The sequence below is a fragment of the Mobula hypostoma genome, chromosome 2, assembly GCF_963921235.1.
Source record: "Mobula hypostoma chromosome 2, sMobHyp1.1, whole genome shotgun sequence".
NCBI lineage: Eukaryota > Metazoa > Chordata > Chondrichthyes > Myliobatiformes > Myliobatidae > Mobula > Mobula hypostoma.
Window position 1 is genome coordinate 187,646,469 of NC_086098.1, and position 18,913 is coordinate 187,665,381.

Here is an 18,913-nt window from a genome sequence, read left to right on the forward strand (position 1 = left end):
GATGGAAGTTTGGAAACATTGTTCTACCCAAAAGAAACATATACGGAACAAATCCTTAATTATCATAGCAATCACCCCAATAGTCTTAAATGAGGGTGCATCTAAACGCTATTCAACCGAGTAGAAACACGCTGCTCTAGGGAGTCCTCTAGAAGAAAGAAGAAAAGCACCTTTCAAAGTATTCACACGCAAAGGCCATCCAGAAAACATCATCAGAAGGTGCCCTGTCCAGAGAAACAACCTTTTAACTCCTACTGAACAGACAAGGAAGAGGATAACCCTACCATGCATCAAGAATATTTCTGAAATGGCAGCAAGACTGCTCCAACCACATAGAGTAATGGTAGCACACAAACCCCGACAACCTAGAACGCTCGTCTTGAGACACAAACATCCAACAGCCCACATGAAGAGAACAAATGTAATATACCAAATCCAATGTGGAGACTGCCCCAAACATTATGCAGGACAGACAGGGAGAAAACTATCCACTAGTTTACATGAACATCAGCTAGTTATCCCTTGCCATTCAACTCAACACATGAAGACCAAGAAGGTCACAAGTTTGTCTGGGAAAGTACAGATGCCCTGGCAGAGGCACAAAACAAGGAATCAAGAGAATTCTTAGAAGCATGGTTCTCAACAAAAGACTATTAACAAGCACATTGAACTGAACACAATTTACGGATTGGGCCGAGGGGTAAGTCATGGACATCAGAGGAGCCAATGCTCACAACGACCGATAACCAGGGATACAGGCCAGTGGAGATCACTCAGCGATCCAGTTGGCCGGGACCCAGCAGAGACTAATAGCCAGCGCGATAGGCGATCAATTAGAACAACGAGTCGGACCAATATAAACACGAGCACTTGGCAGAAACAACACTCAGTTGCGCACTGATGATGTCACCTCAACTGGAGACGAGAGGTTTGTGACCTAACCTCCAGGCTCAGTGAACAACCCTGCAACCAATAAGATTTCCAATTGGCAAAAACCTAGTGACTAAGCAACAAGCCTCAATACCATGGACTATTGTTCATAGTCACAGTCATACTTTATTGACCCGGGGGAAATTGGTTTTCGTTACAGTCGCACCATAAATAATTAAATAGTAATAAAACCATCAATAATTAAATAGTAATATGTAAATTATGCCAGGAAATAAGTCCAGAACCAGCCTATTGGCTCAGGGTGTCTGACCCTCCAAGGGAGGAGTTGTAAAGTTTGATGGCCACAGGTAGTAATGACTTCCTATGACGCTCTGTGTTGCATCTCGGTGGAATGAGTCTCTGGCTGAATGTACTCCTGTGCCCAACCAGTACATTATGTAGTGGATGGGAGACTTTGTCCAAGATGGCATGCAACTTGGACAGCATCCTCTTTTCAGACACCACCGTCAGAGAGTCCAGTTCCATCTCCACAACATCACTGGCATTACGAATGAGTTTGTTGATTCTGTTGGTGTCTGCTATCCTCAGCCTGCTGCCCCAGCACACAACAGCAAACATGATCGCACTGGCCACCACAGACTCGTAGAACATCCTCAGCATCGTCCAACAGATGTTAAAGGACCTCAGTCTCCTCAGGAAATAGAGACGGCTCTCACCCTTCTTGTAGACAGCCTCAGTGTTCTTTGACCAGTCCAGTTTATTGTCAATTCGTATCCCCAGGTATTTGTAATCCTCCACCATGTCCACATTGACCCCCTGGATGGAAGCAGGGATCACCGGTACCTTAGCTCTCCTCAGGTCTACCACCAGCTCCTTAGTCTTTTTCACATTAAGCTGCAGATAATTCTGCTCACACCATATGACAAAGTTTCCTACCGTAGCCTTGTACTCAGCCTCATCTCCCTTGCTGATGCATCCAACTATGGCAGAGTCATCAGAAAACTTCTGAAGATGACAAGACTCTGTGCAGTAGTTGAAGTCCGAGGTGTAAATAGTGAAGAGAAAGGGAGACAAGACAGTCCCCTGTGGAGCTCCAGTGCTGCTAGTCACTCTGTCCGGAACTGTTTTCTGGTGACAAATCGTTGTAACATGCTGATTAAGATTTTTACTGCTCTGCTGTAGGTATTCCATTTTAGCAGTTCTGTAAGAGCAGTCTTTCTGCTTTCAGCCTGTTACGGATTGAGCCAAGATAAGGGGCTTTGTTGTTCAACTTAGGAATGTTGTGTCAGCCAATCAGGATAGTGGAATTGGGAGAAGGTTCTAGAGAATGCTGGGCGGAGAGGTTTATTGTGAGGGACACTGGTGTGAGTCAAGGTCTTTTTGGTGGGAGCTGGAAGAAGAGAAGAGGGAAGATAGCTGAGGATGCCGTCTCTGTTGCACAAGGTGCTTTGTGCAGATGAATAGTTTCGAGGAGAAAGGGCCAATGCTCCCATGGGAGAGAGCATTTGTTTGAGATGGATTTTGAGCGATATTCAGAAGGTGCTGTGTGCTCACATGTAGACCAAGGGTCCAGCGCGTGAGTTAAAGACTACTTCAAGATGAGCTCCAACTCGTGTGCCCATCTGGCTGTTTAATTATGATGGGTTCTTTTTTTCATTCCTTTCCTTTACTAACTGTTTGATTAACTTAACATTCATAAATATATTTTATTTATAACTGTTTGCAGTGTACGGTCTGTTATTTCTTGCCAACGGGTGATTGCATGGTGGCTGTAATTACACAGGATTCACACAGACCAGGGTTCGGGTGGGCAAGACATGCCAACCTCAGGGGTTTGGCGGGACCCAAGTCATGCTGACCCTAGATGTACAGAATCTAGTCTGGGAATAAAGGGGGCCTTTTCTGAGTCACTGCTAGTGTCTAGTGGTGTTCCACAGAGGTCAGTGTTGGGACAGTTTCTTTTCATGCTATATGCCAATTATCTGGATGATGGAATTGATAGATCTGGGGCCAAGTTTACAGATGATACAAAGATACAAAAAGGGGCAGAAGGACTTAGGCAGATTAGGAGAATGTGCAAAGAAGTGGCAGATAGAATATAATGTGAGAATGTACAGTATATGGTCAAGCACTTTAGTAGAAGGAATAAAGCTGTAGACTAGTTTCAAATTAAGGTTAACTTGCAGGCTGACTTAGAGGTAAGGAAGGCAAATTTTGGGAGGACTAGAATATAAAAACAAGGATGTAATGCTTCAAACCACATTTGGAGTACTGTATTGTGAGTAGTTTTGGACCCCATATCCAAGAAAAGATGTGTGGAAATTGGAGACAGTCCAGTGGAGGTCTATGCAATTGATCCTGGGAATGAAAGGGTTAACATATAAAGTGTGTTTGATGGCTCTGGGGATGTACTCAATGGAGTTTAGAAGGCTAAGATCTCTCAATGAAACCTACCAAATATTAAAAGGCCTATATAGAGTGGACATGGAGAGGATGTTTCCATTAGTGGGAAGAGACCAGGACCAGAGGGTACAGCCTTAGAATAGAAGGACGTCCCTTTAGAACAGAGATTGGGAGGAATTTCTTTAGCCAGAGGGTAGTGAATCTGTTGAATCCATTGCCACGTACGACTATGGAGGCTAAGTCATTAGCTACATTTAAGGTGGAAGTTGATACGTTCTTGCTTACTAAGGGTGTTAAAGGTTAGTGGGAGAAGGCAGGAGAATGGGGTTCACAGCAAAAATAAATTAGCCGTAATTGAATGGCGGAGCAGACTCGATGGGTCGAATGGCCTAATTCTGTTTTTATTTTGTAAGGTCTTATGGAATGAATCTGGAATCAGGATCTGACCCTGGAGAAATATGCCTCACTCTCCTTCAAAATCAGCTTGGGTTTTCATAAATGATCTTCATGGTGATTGAATATTTAGTCTTGTGGTGATACTAATCATATGGACTGTGAATGCATAGCATTAGCCTACTTGTTTGTTTCCAATTCCTGGGCCGCTACTTAATCAGAATTGATCTGCTGAAATCTATGCTCATTGTCAAACTGGTCCTTTTCATTACTCCCCAGGAAATGAAAACTCCTCCAGCCTTTAGGCACTGTGCTTTGTTCACCTTCTTCATTCCTCTTTCTGTCCCATTACCAGAACTGGTGTCGTATGCTCAACACCTACACATCTATCCTCCTGCGTTTCTTTTCCCTTGCTCCCCTTTTCCTTACTGCTCCCTGACTGGCCTCTGTCTGCCCATCATCATCATTATCACCTTCCAGCCTCTGTTTCTACCTTTCGCCTCCCCTGCCCAATTTCTGTTCTCATCTGTTTCAAATGATTCAAAATTCAACGTATATTTATTAAAAGTATGTATGCAATATACAGCCCAGCCCTGAAACAAAGAAACACTATGGTACCCATTCAAAGGAAACATCAAACACCGAACATGCAAAAAAGAACAAATCGTGCAAACGACAAAACACAAGCAAATAACACTCAGAATATTAAACACCGAACCGCAGCAGTTTTGAAACAGTCTAGGAACCCTTCAACCTATTTATCCACCAGCCTCTGCTTCAAAACTCACCCTTCCCCATTTGGCTCCATCTGCCCATTACCCCCACCTCACCAGGTTTCAACTATCATCCACCAACCTGTCTCACCCCTACACACTCATTTCTTTATACTGGCCATTTCCCTTCTACACTCTTTGTCCTAATGCATATAATGACATTAGCTTTGCCTCCACAGATGCTGCTTGACCATTGAGTTTTCTCAGCAGTTTGTTTTATGCTACAGATTCCAACATCTTGTGTCTCCATACTACTTTCAGCCTTATGCTACCCACTAACAAAAGCACTTACTGAAATCAAAACTAGCCAGGATGAGATATTTCCCCGAATATATCCAATATTTAGAAACAGGCACTTAAATGCTTAACATTTAAACTATTTCCACTACTTCCAGTGACTGGTGATCAACAAAATTTATTTGCTTAAATGTTTTCCACTGAAAGATTTAATTTCACAAAGAAAGGTTTCTCATGCTTTGACTTTCCATGAACAAAAAGTACACAAGTTTGTTGAAGTAATATTCTGATCAGAGTCATAAACAAAACAAGTTCACATGTTTGTCCAGTGCCCACCATTGATAGATCACATTAATAACCAACTCACAAGCTAACTTCTGCAGGCTAATTTCCAACTGGTCGCATCAGCGTCCGGTTTAGAGGGGCCACTGCACAGGATCAGGAAAAGCTGCAGAGAGTTGTATACTCAGCCAGCTCCAGCATGGGCACTAGGCCTCTCCAGCATTGAGGCCACTTTCAAAAGGTGATGCCTCAAAAAGGCGGCATCATTATTAAGGACCCCCATCACCCAGGCCGTGCCCCCTTCTCATTGCTACCAACAAGAAGGAGGTACAGGACCCTGAAGACACACACTCAGCGTTTCAGAAAGTTTCTTCCCCTCCGCCATCAGATTTCTGAATGGACAATGAACCCACGAACACTACCTTAGTATTTTTTCCTCTCTTTTTGCACTACGTGTTTAATTTAATTTTCTATTTTCATATATGCTTCTTATTGTTACCTATAGTTTTTATTATTATGTATTGCAATGTAGTGCTGCCATAAAACAATTTCACAACCTATGCCAGTGATATTAAACCAGACCCTGATTCTGATTCTGATTCTGAAAGCAGACTGTTTAATGAGAGCACCGGGAGATATTACACTCACTTCTACTTTGGACTGGTTACTAAAATAGGCTTTATTTAAAATTCTCACAGACAGCATTACAGGCTCAAAATATATCATTTTCTGTGGCTCTATAAAGGTTTTATATGCAAGAGTACCAAGAGCTTTAAAAGGCACTTTCATTCTTGTCACAACTCATTACATATATATCATTCCTCGAGTCAGAAGCATTTACGGCTCACTGGACCAATACTAAACTACATGGTTCACTTTGCTGATCATCACCTGTTCCCATCTGTGTGCTGCTTCAGACAATTTCCTGTCTGGGGCGAAGAAGAGGTTTTCTGGCTGACCACACATTCACACTTACCTGGCTGGATACAACGTAGGTAGCAAATCCTTCTGATGGCCACTTTGTGTAATGCTGTCAGACGTCTTCAATGCAGAATTGCGGTACTCCCAACAGCGCCTCGATGACAGCAAGTTGAAAAGAGGCACTTGATGCCAAATGAGGCCAAAGGACTGCAAAATAAATGAAGAAATAAAAACAAACTTGATCTCATGGTGACACTATTAGCAGTTCAATTTTTTAAAGATACTTTCTTAATTCTTAACCCATCTCAAATTCAAGGACCAGGAACAGATATAAATTAAAATGTGAGAGGCTGCAGAAATCTGCACTGTTGTTCCTTTTCGCACCCTGTGGTGCATCAGGTAGCATTTTTACTGTTTCCGTAGCATTTGACTGTTCTTTACAATGCTAAGTCGCTAGCTTGACACTCAACCCAGCACAGAGCTGGCCAGATTTGAACTCAGGACCATTTGCCCTGAAGTCCAGTGCTGATGCCACTACATCACCGGCTGGCTAAGCAATCTGTATTAGCAACCAAAGCTGCATCTGAGGAAATGGAAATGTTGTCTGTGTTTCAGTCAATGACCTTTCATTCATTGACCTAGAACATTAATCTTGTTTCTCTCTTCACAGATGGTTTTGTGATCTGTGATCTGCTGAAAATTTCCGGCCTTTTCTGCTTTTAAGACTGATCTTAAATATTTTTAAGAATATAGAACATCGAACAGCACAGGCTCTTCAGCCCACGATGTTGTGCCGACATTTTAACCAACTCTATGACCAAATCAACCCTTTCCTCCCATCATAGCTCTTCATTTGTCTTTAATCCATATGCCCATATAAAAGACTCTTAAGTGTCCCTAACGTATCTGCCTATACCACCACCCTGTACTCATACCACTACTTGAACCAGAGGGAGTAACTTCACTTGCTCCATCACTGAACTGTTCCCACAACTTATGGACTCACTTTCAAGAACTCTTCATCTCATGTTCTTGATATTTATTGTTTTTTTTTCTGTATTTGCACAGTTTGCTGTCTTTTAAGACCATAAGGCATAGGAGCAGAAATAGGCCACTTGGCGCATCGTGTCAGTTCCACCATTTCATCATGGCTGATCTATTTTTCCTGACAGCCCCAGTCTCCTGCCTTGTTCTCATATTCCTTCCTGCCCTGGTCAATCAAGACTCTACCAACCTCTGCCTTAAATATACATACAGCCTTGGCCTCCACAGTTGCCTGTGGCAATGAATTCCCCAAATTCACCACTCTGGCTAGAGAAATTCCTCCTCATCTCCATTCTAAGAGGACATCCCTCTATTCTGAGGCTGCGTCCTCTTGTCTTAGATTCTCCCATGAAGGCCTTTCACCATTTGATAGGTTTCATGGGGTCACCCCTCATTCTTCTGAATTCTGGTGAATATAGGCCCAGAGCCATAGAACACTCTTCATATGACAAGCCATTCAATCCAGGAATCATTTTCATGAACCTCCTTTGAACCCTTTCCAGTTTCAGCACATACTTTCTAAGATAAGAGGCCCAAAACTGCTCACAATACTTCACGTGAGGCTTCACCAATGCTTTATGCTATGATTGAATAGTGGAAAGATTCAATGGGGCGAATGCCTAGTCCTACTCCTATATCTTATCTCTGGTCAGTGCATTTGAGGAGATGTAAACTGAAAAAGACTATCAAAATAGGAGTGTCCAAACCTCCAGCAAGACAAAACATACAGTATATTGACATAAACAACAGGAATTCTGCAGATGCTGGAAATTCAAGCAACACACATCAAAGTTGCTGGTGAACGCAGCAGGCCAGGCAGCATCTCTAGGAAGAGGTGCAGTTGACGTTTCAGGCCGAGACCCTTCGTCAGGACTAACTGAAGGAAGAGTGAGTAAGGGATTTGAAAGTTGGAGGGGGAGGGGGAGGGGGAGATCCAAAATGATAGGAGAAGACAGGAGGAGGAGGGATGGAGCCAAGAGCTGGACAGGTGATTGGCAAAGGGGATATGAGAGGATCATGGGACAGGAGGCCCGGGGAGAAAGACGGGGGGGGGGACCCAGAGGATGGGCAAGGGGTATAGTCAGAGGGACAGAGGGAGAAAAAGGAGAGAGAGAGAAAGAATGTGTGTATATAAATAAATAACGGATGGGGGAGGTGGGGCATTAGCGGAAGTTAGAGAAGTCAATGTTCATGCTATCAGGTTGGAGGCTACCCAGACGGAATATAAGGTATTGTTCCTCCAACCTGAGTGTGGCTTCATCTTTACAGTAGAGGATTATAATTTATTTATATACACACATTCTTTTTCTCTCTCTCCTTTTTCTCCCTCTGTCCCTCTCACTATACCCCTTGCCCATCCTCTGGGGTTTCTTCCCCCCTCCCCCTTTTCCTTCTCCCTGGGCCTCCTGTCCCATGATCCTCTCATATCCCTTTTGCCAATCACGTCCAGCTCTTGGCTCCATCCCTCCCTCTCCTGTCTACTCCTATCATTTTGGATCTCCCCCTCCCCCTCCCACTTTCAAATCTCTTACTAGCTTTTCCTTCAGTTAGTCCTGACGAAGGGTCTTGGCTTGAAAAGTCGACTGTACCTCTTCCTAGAGATGCTGCCTAGCCTGCTGCGTTCACCAGCAACTTTGATGTGTGTTGCTTGAATTTCCAGCATCTGCAGAATTCCTCGTGAATATTATAGCTGCACATTTTAATGTCAACACAAGAGGGAGCTCTAATGAGAGTGAGCAAATTGGTTTAGCTTTGACTCCCCTCCAATGGAAAGCTACGGAGAGAATGTTCCAGAGACTTTTAAATAAAAACAGCAATTATGTTGCCAAGCAGACCAATTGCTTATTGGATGAGAGAAACTTTAAGTTGTGCATTTTGGCAGAAAACCTTCTGGATGAAAATCTTTGATACTCTGTTAAATGGCAAAATGTCAATTCATCATATGCTAATATCCAGGTACCAATAAAATAAGTGTAAATTATAAATTACATTTTGCAAGGGCCTTTCATTTGAGAAATCCTTGTTATCATTTTACTGTTTGCATTATTAATGCTCAGAAAACCTAATTTTTGTGATTAGACTACAGGTCTTAAAATTGAAATGTCAAAAATCTGTAGAAATTCTACTTTGCATATATTTTTCATAAAGGTTAACATAAGCAATTAAGTTAATATACTGTTGAAAAGACTGAAGAAATCCAATTGCACCTAAGTTAAATTCGATGAATTTTATGTTGTGTGTGTCTTGTACCGTTAATGCTAAGCACTCTGCAGAGGTCTACCTGATCCAGAATTTCTAAAGCTAAGGCACCTGCCTGGTATATTTCTAATTGCCCAGGGTAGTTTCTTTTAGGCATCCGTTAGTCTCGTGAGACTATGGATTTGCACCTTGGAAGGTTTCCATGGCCTGGGCAAGGTGGTATGGAAGACTGGCGGTTGCCCAGGCTGCAAGTCTCCCCTCTCCGAGGGAAGGGCACTAGGGCCAATACAACTTGGATAAGTGCCTTGCTCAAGCTGAGGCTCGAACTAGCGACCTTCAGATCACTAGACTGACGCTTTAACCACTTGGCCACGCGTCAACACTGGTACATTCCTTTATCACTAGTGAAAATGTAGGCTTGTGCAAATGCATGGGCAGGGCATCAAGATTAAGTGACAACAGACTTAATTATTTGCTAATTTTGCTTCTCTTTGTTTCACTCCCTCTCAAATGATTTACTTGAAATTGGCAAGACAGACACACACAACTTTTGTTTGTTCTGTAGTATTAAAGTTGTAGATCAAATTTTTGTTTAAGCAAGCCATTTCACCCATTTCAAAGTTCCGACATGCTGTTGAACAAATGACATACGTTTAAAATGGTCTCTGTTCACATGTTAAAAAAATACCACGGTCAGTTTATGAATAAGTTTCCTACAAACAGAGGTGTGATATTGAGCAATCTACTGTTAAGTTTGGTTGATTCCCTGCTGCCTGTTATCCCGTGGCTGCATGGGTTTCCTCCAGGTGCTCCGGTTTCCTCCCACAGTCCAAAGACATACTACGTTTGTAGTTACACACATAAAAGTTGCTGGTGAACGCAGCAGGCCAGGCAGCATCTCTAGGAAGAGGTACAGTCGACGTTTCAGGCCAAGACCAACTTTGATGTGTGTTGCTTGAATTTCCAGCATCTGCAGAATTCCTGTTGTCTACGTTTGTAGTTGGTAGGTTAATTGGCTATTGTAAATTGTACTGTGATTAGGCGAGGGTTAGATCAAGGGTTGCTGGGCAACCAGCTCAAAGGGCCTATTCCATACTGCATCTCAATAAATAAAAAATAAAGAAGGGTAGAACCCCCTACTGTTCTTACAGAGTGAGTAATGATCCATTCTTTCCCACTATGACACTTCATAACTGATTTGCTGAAATAGCCCAAGTTATTAAATAAAGCAGGATTCTATTCATTTGGCAAATAATTTCAATTATATTCTACTACAGATGAATAGAAATGTTAATCTTGAGGGAGCATTAGGAGAAAAGAGTAATACAGAAGTGTGACTAATACAAGCCAGAACCACACGGCAATATGATTAAGGCTGCCAAGCTCTGGACAGGTTGTATTATGTGCTACTCATTGCTGTTGTCCCAGCTGCTGTCCAATTATAACACTCAAGCTGTACTGGGTCAGCACCCAATCAGTGAAGAGCTGCGTAGCTGAAAAATCTTCAGTGTTGTGCATTGCGGTAGATGGATTATTTTTAAAAAAGACTTTGAATCACAGGAGAGCAGCTTTGAAATAAAAGAGGGTCAGGAAAACAAACTGAAATTAGGGCAACTATCTAATATAGGAGAGTAAAATTCCATGAATAAAATATAATTAATAGTGTATTCTTCAAAAAAGGGAGCAATGGAAACCACGGGAGCTGCAAAATAACAACTTCTGACTTAATCGTCATGAAAAGCTGCTTGCAGTTATTTTATCCTAACTTTCAAGATGTTTAAACTTTAGATTTGTCATCAATAAGATACTGGTGCGAATTTATATCCAGTGTAAGAGGAAAAACGTACTGAGAATCTGTCTTATTTCAACAGTGTTCAAGATGGTTTGCGAATTTAAACAAGGGATAGAAAATGCGAAGTACTTTGTAAATCAGATCTGCTTTGATGGATCACTTTGAGTCAAAATCCAAGCAAAGAGAGAAATGTAAAAATGTTTGAAATAGAAAGCTCAGCTCTTTTCAGGAAAGACTTTTAACTGAATATTTGACCTTAATGATGGGGTGCTTATCCTTGGAATACAGCAAGAATATCAATATTCTTTTCAAACAGCTATAACGTTGATAAGCGGCTACCAGCCTACTTTACAGATTTTAGTTACACCCTATTATGTGTGAAGTACTTTCACAATTAACTAAGAGGGCAATTAAAATTATATTCACAGAATTCCTGACATCTAGTACTCTGAAAAAAATTTTCTTGTTAGAATTATAATTTGATATTAATATTTCGAGCCAAGTACTCTATGCTTGCAAAGCGTACAACAGTGGCAAGGAGGGGAAAGGGTTCCTTAATATCACTGTGAGCAAGGAGTGGGTCTCTCGTGATGGACATGACTTTCTCTGAAAGATTCCCCTGGGAAGACACTGGAAATGCAGATGATAAGAAGTAGGCCTGATGACGGGAATCAGCTCGAAACACTGACTGTTCTTCATTCATTTCCATAGATGCTGCCTGACCTGCTGAGTTCCTCCAGCATATTATGTGTGTTGTTCTGGATTTCCAACATTTGCAGAATCTCCTGTTTAAGAAAAAACCCTGTTGTGATGCGTTCTGATGCTTGATATTTCTGACATGACGCAAGTTGCTCTGTCTATAGTAGTTTGCCCAGTAACATCAAATTTCCCCCTACATTGTTAATGAGAGATCCTGAGAAGCAAAATATTTCCTGAAAGGAATTTAGTAATGGACTGCTAGGTTACACACACACACAAATACACACGTCATGTTCATTGGGAGTCAATATTTTCTGGAACACACAGGGAATGTTGTATGTTGAATCTCAGGGTTAGTTTCACCTAAAGTGTAGAGATCAACAATTTGTTATTCATCTCAATCACTGATCTTTTAATCGCAATAGCCATAACTGGTCTCCACACACCCCCATGAATATAACTTTTTATGTTAAGAACAGACTTGAGAAGAGAGAAAGGGTTACAGTGATGGATTATCTAAACACCAAGTACTCAGAGCTATCAGTGTGCAACCAAGAGGAGGAAGACGAAGGGCCAACAAGAACGTCACTCAAATTCAGTCAGGACAATAATTTGATCATCCTGGGTTTTACAGGTGTTGGGATTGCTACAGCAAGCAAACTGACTTCATCTGCTCTGATGATAGGTCACTGATATGAAAAGTTGGGCGTGCTTTCCTCTCAACAAATAGCTAAGCCGCTAAGGATTTCAATAAATTTTCCTTTATTTTTTTACAGATTTTCATCATCTGCAGTTCTTTGCTTTTGAGTTACTCTACACATTCTCAGCTGGCATTCAAGGAATGGGGATTTCAATCCTGCAATTCCTGAAAGGATTCCACATGCAAACAGCAGTTGAGGCTTCACTGGATACTCTCTCCCACAGTCAGCAATGGCTAAGTTCAGGGTTTAGTTGGCTTCAATATGGCCTCCCTGACAGTGAAAGTTTGTCTATGCCCGGCAATTGAAATGAACCACCTACCAATATTCACTGGAAATCCTCCAGGGAAGCTCTGATAATTGACCATTCTCTCTTAATCACCCACAGGAAAATATCTGAAGGGAGTTGCAATATTGTTCATTTCTGCAGAGATCAAAGCTTTACTAGTCAAGGGTGATTCTGACTGGATAAGGAATGCTTTATTCTGATTAACCTCATAGATCTCACTCCAGAGCCTCAAGGAATACTTGGAGCAAATGTGTGGGTTACAAGGCTTTGGTTTTGTTTCTCTGTAACCTAACTAACTGCATCTAGGTTGAATGTACTTTGATAAATGGGACATTACCATGTAAGATACCGCTGTAATCAGAAGTCCACACACAGCTTTCTCTGAACCGGAAATCCTTAAAATTTCTGACTCAGAAATGCGTTTCTGACACATGCAGACAAGAAGAAAATAGGAAGTTTTATAGAAAATCTTCAAATCAAGTGGAGAAAGTAAAGCTAATTTACCCTCATTGTTGAAGGTTTAAGATCTTCAAATGAGATTTTCCACACTGCTGGGAACAACGGTATCCTTTTACTCTCAGAGAATGTAGCTGCATATTTGTTAATGCAGTGATTTTAGTGGATCGAGGATTACATAACTCGGTGACAAGACGGAAAGAGGTTGCCTTCTTAAGCAATACACAACAATGCTGAAAATAAACAAGGTATGACAGTTCCAGTTCAGGCATATTGAATTATTTCAAAGACCTACTTTGAAACACAATGAGTCTGATACGAATACAATGAAACAACGTCCGAAGTGAAACTCCTGCACCATCACCCCTTTGCAGCTACCATAACGTATTGCTATTCTTTCAGTGCTGCACTGAGCAGTCTCATAACACGGCTTTGAATGAAACGGGTGAACAGTTCACCTTACCACAGACCCTGCATGTTCAGGAAAGACTAGTTGAACCTAGCCAGGAGAAAAGCCTACCTTTTTGGATTTGCTCCATCGGTTGACTGCAAAATTCTCCTCCACTCGCCCCCCCCCCACAGCTGCTGCCTGACCTACTGAGTTCCTCCAGCACTTTGATTTTTGCCCTGTTCTCCAGCATCTGCAATGTCTTGTGTCTGAAATGTTGAGGATTACAGGTGTGAATGCAACGTCCACAAACACTGCAGCCAAACTATAACAGTGGTGGATGGGGAGGAGCTCAGGAGCAGAGGTGATGACCAAGCAGATTATTTTGTCTGAGACATCATTATGAATAGAGTCATAAAGGGCTACAGTTTAGAAACAGGCCCTACAGCCTACCTAAACCAGGCTGAACTGTTACTCTGTCTCATCCCATCGACTTGTGCCTCGACCATAGCTCTCCATACTCTGCCCATACATATACTTATCCAAACTTCTCTTAAATCTTGCAGTCAAATCCACATTTCAACTGGCAGCTCATTCCACATTCACACCACCCTCTGAGTGAAGAGGTTCCCCACATGGTCCCCTTAGATAGTTCAGCTTTTACCCTTAACCTAAGACCTCTAGTACCAGTCTCACCCAACTTCGGTGGAAAAAGCCTGCTTGCATTTCCTCTATCTATACCCCTCATTATTTTGTATATCTCTATCAAATCCCCTCTCATTCTCCTAAACTCCATGGAATAAGGTCCTAATCCATCACGGGTTGAAGGGGAACGTGAAGGGGAGTTTCTTCACTCAGAGGATGGTGAATGTGTGTGGATCAGGTTGTCAGCAGAAGTGGTGGATGTTGGTTTGATTTCAATATTTAAGAGAAATTCAGGTAGGTACATGGATGGGAGAGGTATGGTGGGCTATGGTCTGGAGCTAAACCGGATAATACTTCAGCATGGACTGGATGGGCCAAAGGGATGGTTTCTTTGTTGCAGAGTTTCACGACTCTATTCAACCTTTCCCTGTAACTCAGGTATCCAAGGCCTGGTGAATCCTTGTAATGGGCATTCTTAAGAAATATTATTATATAACACTTTTGATTTAACACTGTAGAGAGGCTTTGCATATCAACCTGACACACTCTCTGCAATTACTAGCCATCTGGAATTCCCTCTTGGAGGTTCATCCAATGCTGTCGATGATGGAAGCTTTGCCATTCAAAATGGCACTCAGGTTAATAATGTCCGCTTCGTTTGAAAGTGATCATTTATGTGATGGGAAAGTTATCTACTTTGTCAACAAAGAATGTGTGTAAATATTCTACAGGTTGATAATGTGTTTCATCATCTGAAAAGCTGTGAATGAAACTGAACAGCCCCAGCTCTCTAGTATGTTAGGATGTGGTTAAGAAAAGATGGTCAACCACAGTGGTTGCTTCTCATACGATGGGTTGTGCCTATAATGCTGCTGCAAATAAAGCTTTCCTTGCACCTGTGCATACATGTACTTGTGATATGGCAATAACCTTGACTTTCTGCCAATATTACTGCAAATATATATATAATACTGTGAATAAATATCATTTCCTAAATTGGAAATGCTGAGTTTTAGTGCATCTGAATTCCTTTACAATCTGATTCAAGCTCAGACTGGTAGTTCCCTCCGTTGCCTGAAAGGAGTTTGTACATTCTCCCTGTGACTACATGGGTTTCCTCCAGGTGCTCTGGTTTCCTCCCACAGTCCAATGACATATCAGTTGCTTGGTCAATTGGCCATTGTAAACTGTCCCATGATTAGGCTGGGATTAAACCCGAGGATTGCTTGTGATGCATCTCGAAGAGCCAGAGGGCCTATTCCGCATTGTATCTCAAAAAATAAAATAAGCTATAATTTTCATGACTCTGTCAACTTGATAGTTCTGAACTATTAAAATCCCCTTCCTCTCGTAACGTTCTTAACTCCCTCAAATAATGTTTAACATGGTGGAGTACTGATCTGTCAATCAGCAAAGGTGTTTGGAGATTGTCCTGACCTTGTTTAACTTTACAGATTCCAACTTCAACACCAAAACATCATATTACAGTTCCCAAGTACTCCAGGGAGATATATACCTTCCAGAGACTAGAACAATTCAATTGAAATTTTTGAATGAAACTGACTTTGTAATTTTACTGATGCCAACTTAAAAATAACCATATTTATGGTTAACTTACAGAGTATGAGTGAAGATGTGTTCAGTTTGCCCTCATAAAAAGTGAAAGCCTGAGGGAATTCATGTATAATTCAGTTAGACTTTTGCGTGCACAGGTTTTGTGATAACAAATAAAAACATCTTCTTAGCAGAGTGGCTCAGAAGATTTCTGTTCATTGAGCACAATAAGATTAGGTCAATCTATTTTCAATTATAAAGTGCCTCCTTAAGAAATTCCTCATTTATTTAGAGGTACAGTGTGGAACACGCCCTTCTGGGCCAGCATCCCACCTATTTAACCCTAGCTCAATCACAAAACAATTTACAATGACCAATTAACCTACTAACCCATGTTTTTGTGGACTGTGGGAGGGATCTCACATGCTCACAGGAAGGACGTACAAGCTTCTTACAGAGGACACCAGAATTGAACTCCAAACTCCGATGCCCTGAGCTGTATTAGCAGCATGCTAACTGTTATGCCACTATGTCACCACGATCCTTCAGACAGTGGATTTATTGGTTGAAGTCTTTACTGCCATGGAAAAAACATCCTGATGCAGCCTCTTCTACATTGGTGAGACCCATCGGAAATAGGGGGCCGCTTTGTCGAGCACCTCCGCTCCACCCGCTAAGAGGAACCTCCGGTGGTCAAACATTTCAATTCCGATTCCTAATCTCATTCCAACATGGCAGTCCATGGCCTGCTTATGCCAAGATGAAGCCACCCGCAGGTTGGAGAAGCTGCCACCTGGGTAGCCTCTAACCCGATGGCATGAATATTGATTTCGCCTTCCAGTAAAAAACCGTTCCCTCCCCTCCTCTCTTCTGCTATTCCCCACTATGGCTTCTTACCTGTCTTCACCTATCTATCACCTCCCCCTGAGTCCCCTCCTCCTCCTCTTTCTCTGAGTCCTCTCTCCCTTCCTATCAGATTCCTTCCTTTCCAGCCCTTCATCTTTCCAACCCACCTGGGTTCATTTATCATTTTTGAGCTATCCTCCTTCCCTTTCGCCCACCATTTTGTTCTTCCTTCTTCCCCCTTCCTTTTCAGTCCTGAAGAAGGGTCTTGCATCAAAATGTTAACTACTCATTTCCATAGATGCTGCCTGACCTGCAGAGATCCTTCAGCATTTTGTGCATGTTGCTTTGGATTTCCAGCATCAGTAGACTTTCTCGTGTTTAAATCAAGACTGACCTCTTTTTCTTCTTAAATTTATTTAATTGGAGATACAGCATGGAATAGGGCCTCCCAGTCTTCTGAGCCTCATCGTCAGCAACCCTTGATATAACCCTAGTCTACTCACGAGACAATTTACCTAGACCTATTAGCCTACTAACCAGTACGCCTTTGGACTGGGGGAGGAAACCAGAGCACCCGGAGGAAACCCCATGCATTCCATGGGGAGGGCGTACAAACTCCTTACAGAGGATGCTGGGATTGAACTCTAAACTCTGACGCCCTGAGCTGCAATAGCATCACACTAATCAGTATGCTACTACGGTGACCTTTTTTTAAAATCTTTTTTTATTTAAGACACTTAATATCCCCAAAGCAGTATTTGGATTGCTAACTAGCTAGTTCGTCATAAACAAAGAGCACTTGCAACCCTTGGAAAACAACTACTAAACTATAATTAGCCTGAAATGATGGTACCTTAGTGTCACTAAACGCAGCCAAAAGAATAAAAACTGTGTATAAACATCTGTGGCTCCAGTGTGCATTGAAGATGCACATTGATGTTGAAACAAGGATCCAAAAGTCAATCTATATGTATATTATTGATTCGTTTGTATCTATTGCAGGCAAAGTTTCACCAACAATATCATTAATGTATATTAAAACTCATTTAACTTTGCAGCATTGTTTAAAAACGTTGTTCACAATCTCAGTTTCCTTTAGAGTTACTTTTACTTAGATACAACTGATAACACTTGAGGATAATTAAAATGATTACCAATATTCAAAGTTCAATGTAAATTTATTATCAAGGTATGTTTATGTCACCATATATTACCATGAGATTCATTTCCTTTCAGTCACTCACAGCACAACAAAGAAATGAAAAATTATACATAAACGAAGACTGACAAACAATCAATATGCAAAGGACATACTGTGCAAATACAAAAACAAACAAACAAACAAACAAACAAACAAATAAATAAATAATACTGAGATCATGTGTTATAGAGTCCTTCAAATTGAGTCCATAGGTCGTGGAACCATGTCAGTGTTGAATTACGTTTTCTACACTGGTTCAGGAGCCTGATGCTTGAAGGGTAATAACTGTTGCTGAAGCTGGTGATGTGGGACCCAAGGCTACTTATAGAGAAGCTGAATAATTGACATGACAGTAAATAACGTGAATCTTGATAAAGTGCAAAAGAACAAAATTGTACAGAAGCTGTGAATCTGAAATAACAACAGCAACTGCTGGAATTACTCACCACATTAGGCATCATCTGTGGAGAGAAGACAGTTAACATTTCAGATGCTTTTGAAATGTCAGTTCTGTTTCTCTCCACAGCTGCAGTACAGCAAATATGTCATAGGCATTGTACCAATAGGGAAGGGACCAATGCATAAAATGCTGGCAATTTCATGATCAGAAGCCTAAATTCTAAAATCGCTGCCACTCAGTATGATGCAATGCTCAGTTCACAGAAAGACATTTATCATAAAGAAATTCCCCAAATACCACCAGGATATATCCTTTGTTTTATGAAATATCTAAACCTGAGTTTTCTAGATAAAAGTCCTTATACTGTCAATATACCCATTTAGTTAACTATGACCGTGAAAACCTTTTCATGTTGAGCGCTGATTATTGAGCTGATTCATCGATTTCATCTTGCTGGCTTGGTTACACTGATTAAAGCTCTTAAAACAAGGTGTCCTCATCCATCATGTTCCAGTTTTCTGATTTTCTTAACTTATTTTTTGACTTTTAAATTCACTTCCATTTGTTCAAATCAATATCACCAATTACCCTGACAAACTGGACACTGTAACAAGAAGCTTCCACCGATTCCTTCGGTGAAGAAAACGGATCAATTTCCATTTTGCGCTTTCCTTCTACAATAAAGTGAATGAAAATAACTCTGCCGACCTCAGTCATCAAAGGTAGAACATCCACATGAAATTACATTTCATTTGACTACTTCTATGCATAACTGAAGAATGTAATTGTCAGTACAATGGTC

General features: G+C 41.4%; 1 protein-coding gene across 2 annotated transcripts in view; it reads right to left on the reverse strand.

Moving 5' to 3' along the window:
- The window catches only part of LOC134342751 (disks large-associated protein 4-like), a 772,967-nt gene that overhangs the window by 375,162 nt on the left and 378,892 nt on the right, over positions 1-18,913 (reverse strand). For both annotated transcript variants that reach the window (XM_063041264.1, XM_063041263.1), the window contains one exon: positions 5,956-6,107. The gene's annotated coding sequence lies outside the window, so the exon portion shown is untranslated. The remainder of the gene's footprint in view (positions 1-5,955; positions 6,108-18,913) is intronic.